We start from the raw sequence: 6,396 nt of genomic DNA on the forward strand, positions 1-6,396 counted from the left end.
AACTAAAGAGCTGCTGCACAGCAAAAGAAACTACCATCAGAGTGAACAGGCAACCTACAGAATGGGAGAAAATTTTTGCAATCTACCCATCTGACATGGGGCTAATATCCAGAATCTACAAAGAACTTAAACAAATTTACAAGAAAAAATCAAACAACCCCATCAAAAAGTGGGCAAAGGATATAAACAGATACTTCTCAAAAGAAGACATTTATGCAGCCAACAGACACACAAAAAAATGCTCATCTTCACTGGCCATCAGAGAAATGCAAATCAAAATCACAATGAGATACCATCTCACACCAGTTAGAATGGGGATCATTAAAACGTCAGGAAACAAGAAGTGATGGAGAGGATGTGGAGAAATAGGAACACTATTACACTGTTGGTGGGACTGTAAACTAGTTCAACCATTGTGGAAGACAGTGTGGCGATTCCTCAAGGATCAGGAACTAGAAATACCATTTGACCCAGCCATCCCATTACTGGGTATAAAGACACATGCACATGTAGGTTTATTGCAGCACTATTCACAATAGCAAAGACTTGGAACCAACCCAAATGTCCATCAATGACAGACTGGATTAAGAAAATGTGGCACACATACACCACAGAATACTATGCAGCCGTAAAAAAAGGATGAGTTCATGTCCTTTGTAGGAACATGAATAAAGCTAGAAACCATCATTCTGAGCAAGCTATCACAAGGACAGAAAACCAAACACCGCATGCTCTCCCTCACAGGTGGGAATTGAACAATGAGAACACTTGGACACAGGGTGGGGAACATCACACACTGGGGCCTGCTTTGAGGTCTGGGGAGAGGGGAGGGATGGCATTAAGAGAAATACCCAATGTAAATGATGAGTTAATGGGTGCAGCACACCAACATAGTACATGTATACATATGCAACAAACCTGCACGTTGTGCACATGTACCCTAGAACTTAAAGTATAATAAATAAATAAAAAGTGAATTATAGCCAAAAAAAATACTATTGCAGACTAAAGTGATGCATGATGTCTTCTATTTAATAACGTTACTAAAATCCCAAGAAAATAGAAATTACTTATGCCTGCCTGATGCATTTTCCAATATACATACCATCCCTGCTACAATGGTCAATCAAGCCAGATAGACAAAATGAAACATAAACCCTGGTATGGCTTGGCTCTGTGTCCCCACCCAAATCTCAAGTTGAATTGTAATTCCCAATGTTTGGGGAGGGACCTGGTGGGAGGTGACTGGATCATGGGGATGGATTTCCTCCTTGCTGTTCTCATGATAGTGAGTGAGTTCTCATGAGACCTGTTGGTTTAGAAGTGTGTAGCACTTCCCCTTTCGTGCTGTCTCTCCTACTCCTCCATGTAGGACATACTTGCTTCCCCTTCACCCTTCCACCATGATTGTAGGTTTCCTGAGGCTTCCCAGCCATGCTCCCTGTACAGCCTGCAGAACTGTGAGTCAATTAAACCTCTTTTCTTCATTAAAAAAAAAAAAATTATTTCACGTCTTCCAAAAAGTGTTTCTCTTGCAGTTTCCACCATTTCAGTAAATGGCAACTCCATCTTTCCAGTTACTCAGGCCAAAATCTTTAAGGTCATCCTTGACTACTCCTTCTTTGACTCCATATCCAATGCATCAATAAATCTTTTGGATTCTATTTTAAAAATATATACAGAATCTGACTATTTCATAAACCACCTTAACCTGGGGTGAAGAGAAAGTAAGAGGAAATTAAGTTTTAAAAAATATAAACAAATCGTTTGTTTTTGAGACAGAGTCTTGCTCTGTTGCCCAGGATGGAGTGCAGTGGCACAATCTCGGTTCACTACAAACTCCACCTCCCGGGTTCGAGCGATTCTCCTGCCTCAGCCTCCCGAGTAGCTGGGATTACAGGCACCCACCACCACGCCCAGCTAATTTTTGTATTTTTAGTAGAGACGGGGTTTCACCATGTTGGCCAGGCTGGTCTTGAACTCCTGACCTCAAGTCATACACCCACCTTGGCCTCCCAAAGTGCTGGGATTACAGGCATGAGCCACCATGCCTGGCCTAGTTAATTATTTTTAAAAACCACTTCCAATATTACTATCCAAGGTCTAAACCAAGCTTGTCCAACCCATGGCCCACAGGCTGCTTGTGGCCCAGGATGGCTTTGAATGTAACCAAACACAAATTTGTAAATTTTCTGAAAACACTATGAGATTTTTTTTTTTTTTTTAGCATCAGCTATCATTACTGTTAGTATATTTTATATGTAGCCCAAGACAATTCTTCCAGTGTAGCCTAGGGATTGGATGTCCCTGGTCTAAGCCATCATCAAATACTTTCCTACATTACTGCGGTAGCTTCCTAATCTTTCTGCTTTCACTTTTGCTCCCTCTGCAGCCTCTTCTCAATACAGTAGACTTCCTTTTAAGACATAATTAAGACCATGTCAATACTCTGCTCAAAACAAAACAAAATTTCTTAGGAAAAAAAAAAAAATCTAATTGAGAACTGAAGTTTTTGCAATAGTCCACATTCTACAAGGCCCTACATGAGATGTTACTTTTACTTGTTACTTTTCTCACTGCCACTCTTCCTAATCTCCCCCTTGCTCAATCTAGTCCAGTCATACAGGCCTCCCTGCTATTCTACAGCACTCCAGACATGCTCTTCACTCAAGAGTCTTTGCACTTACTGATTCCTCTATCTGGAATGTGCTTCCCTCAGGTATCTAAAAGGTTCATACTCTCATTTCTTTAATCAAATGTCACCTTATCAATGAGGTGTTCCCTGACAATCCTATTTTAAATTTTAACCTGCCCTCACTCAAGGTACTCCCTATTCACCATCCTTTATTTTCTCCTAACAGTAATTTACTGTCTATCTCCTCACTCCCAACAAAGGGAGAGAAATGTTTTTACCTGTTTTGTTCACTATTGTATCACCAGGGCCTAAAATGTACCTGGCAGATAGCAGACACTCAGTAAACATAATTGAAAAAAAAAAGAATAAATCAGACACTAGTGCATAAAAATGAAATTTAGTTCTGTATAACAATCAAAACCTTAAAGACAAGTTTAATTTTCCACCAGCTCCAAATATCTAGATTTCTTTAGAAATCTATAGAAACTATTCAGGAATTCATACTGTGGCAAATTCTATTTTTCATTTACATCCAAACTATTATATTTTAATCTACTAAAGACATTAAGTTGGCCGGGCGCGGTGGCTCAAGCCTGTAATCCCAGCACTTTGGGAGGCCGAGATGGGCGGATCACGAAGTCAGGAGATCGAGACCATCCTGGCTAACATGGTGAAACCCTGTCTCTACTAAAAATACAAAAAACTAGCCGGGCAATGTAGCTACTCCGGAGGCTGAGGCAGGAGAATGGTGTAAACTCGGGAGGCGGAGCTTGCAGTGAGCTGAGATCCGGCCACCGCACTCCAGCCCGGGTGACAGAGCAAGACTCCACCAAAAAAAAAAAAAAAAAAAAAAGACATTAAGTCTTTCCATCTCCCAGTCTATAATTTCTACAGAACTAAAATACTAAGCATCTAAGCAGAAAATAATGCCATTTAATGTGAATATATATATATATTTACTTTTATGTTTGGTTCTTCCTTCATATCAAGTGATGGCCTGATTTTCTAAGATTAAGCACCCATAGATAAAAATTCCTTCTAGAAAAGAGTTGGGACAAAACTGTCAAAGTCATTAAAAACAAGGAAAGTCTGAGAAATGTCAACCAAAAGAAGCCTAAGAAGATAAGACAACAGAATGCAATGCTGTATCTGGATGGGATCCTAGAACTAAAAAGACATCAGATAAAAATTAAGGAAATGTGAATAAACTATGGACTTTAGTTAATAATAAAGCATCAAACTGTAACAAATGCACCACATGTTAATATAAGAGAAACTCAGCACAAGAGTATCTGGGAGTATTTATATTATCTTTGCTATTTTTGTGTACATCTAAAATTATTCTAAAAAATAAAGTCTATTAAGGGGTGAGAGTGGAGGGACTAGGTTAGTTTAGGGCAACTGTCTGGTAAACATGATACTCCTTTTAGTGTTAAACCTCAGCAAATCAAAGAATACTATCCTCAAAATTTATAATCAATAATATCCATCATAAACAACTTAATAACAAAAAATAAAAAGAAAGATGCCTAGTACACATGACTCAAAGTTCTGGTTCAGCAATCATGCAGGAGAGTTACTAAGATAAGGATATCACAATCAGATTCATTTTGGAAAGATCTTTTCAAGGGCACATAGGTACATACATGTATCTTTTAGTATTTGTTTTCCACTTTCTATTGTTTAAGTTTAGAAACACGCTAAATTCTAAAAACAGTAAGAAAAAGAGAGAACAGTGGTTTGGCAAAAAAAATAAAGACTTGACTTCAAACTCACAGAAATTTGGAAATTAAACAAAATTAATGACTAAGTCACCTATAGAAATGATAGGAACTAAGAGATATTCAAAACAAGTAAATTAAACACAAAACTAAAGTATAATTTTCAAAAAATAGAATAAAACTGGGATATAATTTAGAATTTTTTTTAAGTTAAGAAAAAATTCCAAACAGCAATTAATTACTACATACTTGGAAGAACAATGAACACTACAATAGTGTACCCCAGAAGAAGTATTTTTTAAAATAAAATAATTAGGCCATAAGCTTAAGGTCAAAAACCATGTTATTTATTTCTTTATTCCCATATTGTCTGCACATAACAGTTATTCAATATTACACCTAAATGTTAATTCTTCCTAAAAGAATATCCAAAAGCAAAGTCACAGGAATCCAAAGATTCCTAGAGAGATCAGCAATCATTTTTCTATAATTTCAATATGACATCAGAAGGAAAAAAATTATTTGGGTTTCAAACTTTACTAAGAAAAGATAAATTCACATTTTTAAAATAATTATGTTGCCTAAATATTAATAAATACTGAAGAATGTTAGTAAAGGGTATCATAATTTTGTTCTTTAATAAGACAGAATATATATTAGTAAAAAGTAATAGCAACAGCTTTCTACAAAATATCACATTTTAAAAATACATTCACTAAGGTCATTTTTAAAGTATTTTATACATTGGGAAAAGATTACTATAGTCAAGCTAATTAATAAATCCAAAAACTCAGTTACCTTTGTGTGTGTGTGTGTGTGTGTGTATGTGTGCTGAGAACACAAGATCTACCTTCTTAGCAAATTTCAAGTATACAACACAGTATTAGTATTGTCACCATGCTGTACCTAAATCTCCTGAAGTTATTCACCTAAATAACTGAAATTTTGTATCCTTTGACTAACATTTCCCCATTGCTCCCATCCCTGCTCTCCACCCCTAGAAATAATATTTCTACTCTCTGCTTCTAAGAGTTTAACTAAAAAATATTCTTGACTGGACATGGTGGCTCATGCCTGTAATCCCAACACTTTGGGAGGCCAAAGTGGGCAGATCACTTGAGGTCAAGAGTTCAAGACCAGCTGAGCCAACGTGGTGAAACCCCATCTCTACTAAAAATACAAACATTAGCTAGGTGTGGTGACGCATGCTTGTAATCCCAGCTACTTGGGAGGCTGAAGTGGAAGGACCGCTTAAACCAGGGAAGCCAAGGTTGCAGTGAACTGACATTGTGCCACTGCACTCCAGCCGGGGGAGCAGAGCGAGACTTTGTCTCTTGATTGATTGATAGATAGATAGATAGATAGATAGATAGATAGATAGATAGATAGATAGATAGATAGAGATAGATAGATATTCTTGAAAAATTAGTTCCAGTTATACAAAATGCTTTAGAAATTATAGAAATCTGCTTTATAGGCCAAAAAATGTTTTTGTATTTACTAGAAAGTATATACATTGTAGAAAAATTTAAATTGGTTATGAAAGTAGGAGTTTCATTGCAAGTATATATGCCTAATTCATTTTAATCATATGTGAACTTCTACTTTTTGCAAAAGTGAAGGCTTCAAAACTAAAAAAAAAGTTAGTATTTCTATGAACCAAAATCCTACTTATGGAAAACGTGGAAGTGGAGGGAATTCTTCCCAAATAGCCCTGCCAATTGGAAAACCTAAAATTATTATGACTTATTTAATATCCATGATATTTGTGAATACTTATAAAAAGATTTCCATTCAAAAGTCTAGATGTCATCCTACCTTTACAAAGTAGGTTATAATTCTGGGGGGTTGCAAAAATTGAAGTTAAATTTTTAAAAGTAACATTCTATATTGCAACAAAACCCTTACAAACTATATTATTAAAGAAAAGAACAAAGACAAAAGTCATTGTGGCCGGGCGCGGTGGCTCAAGCCTGTAATCCCAGCACTTTGGGAGGCCGAGACGGGCGGATCACGAGGTCAGGAGATCGAGACCATCCT

General features: G+C 36.8%; 1 protein-coding gene across 5 annotated transcripts in view; it reads right to left on the reverse strand.

Moving 5' to 3' along the window:
* The window catches only part of KIAA1715 (KIAA1715 ortholog), an 89,090-nt gene that overhangs the window by 43,870 nt on the left and 38,824 nt on the right, over window positions 1-6,396 (reverse strand). The window lies entirely within an intron of this gene.

Source organism: Colobus angolensis, unplaced genomic scaffold (genome assembly GCF_000951035.1).
Source record: "Colobus angolensis palliatus isolate OR3802 unplaced genomic scaffold, Cang.pa_1.0 Scaffold224, whole genome shotgun sequence".
Taxonomy (NCBI): domain Eukaryota; kingdom Metazoa; phylum Chordata; class Mammalia; order Primates; family Cercopithecidae; genus Colobus; species Colobus angolensis.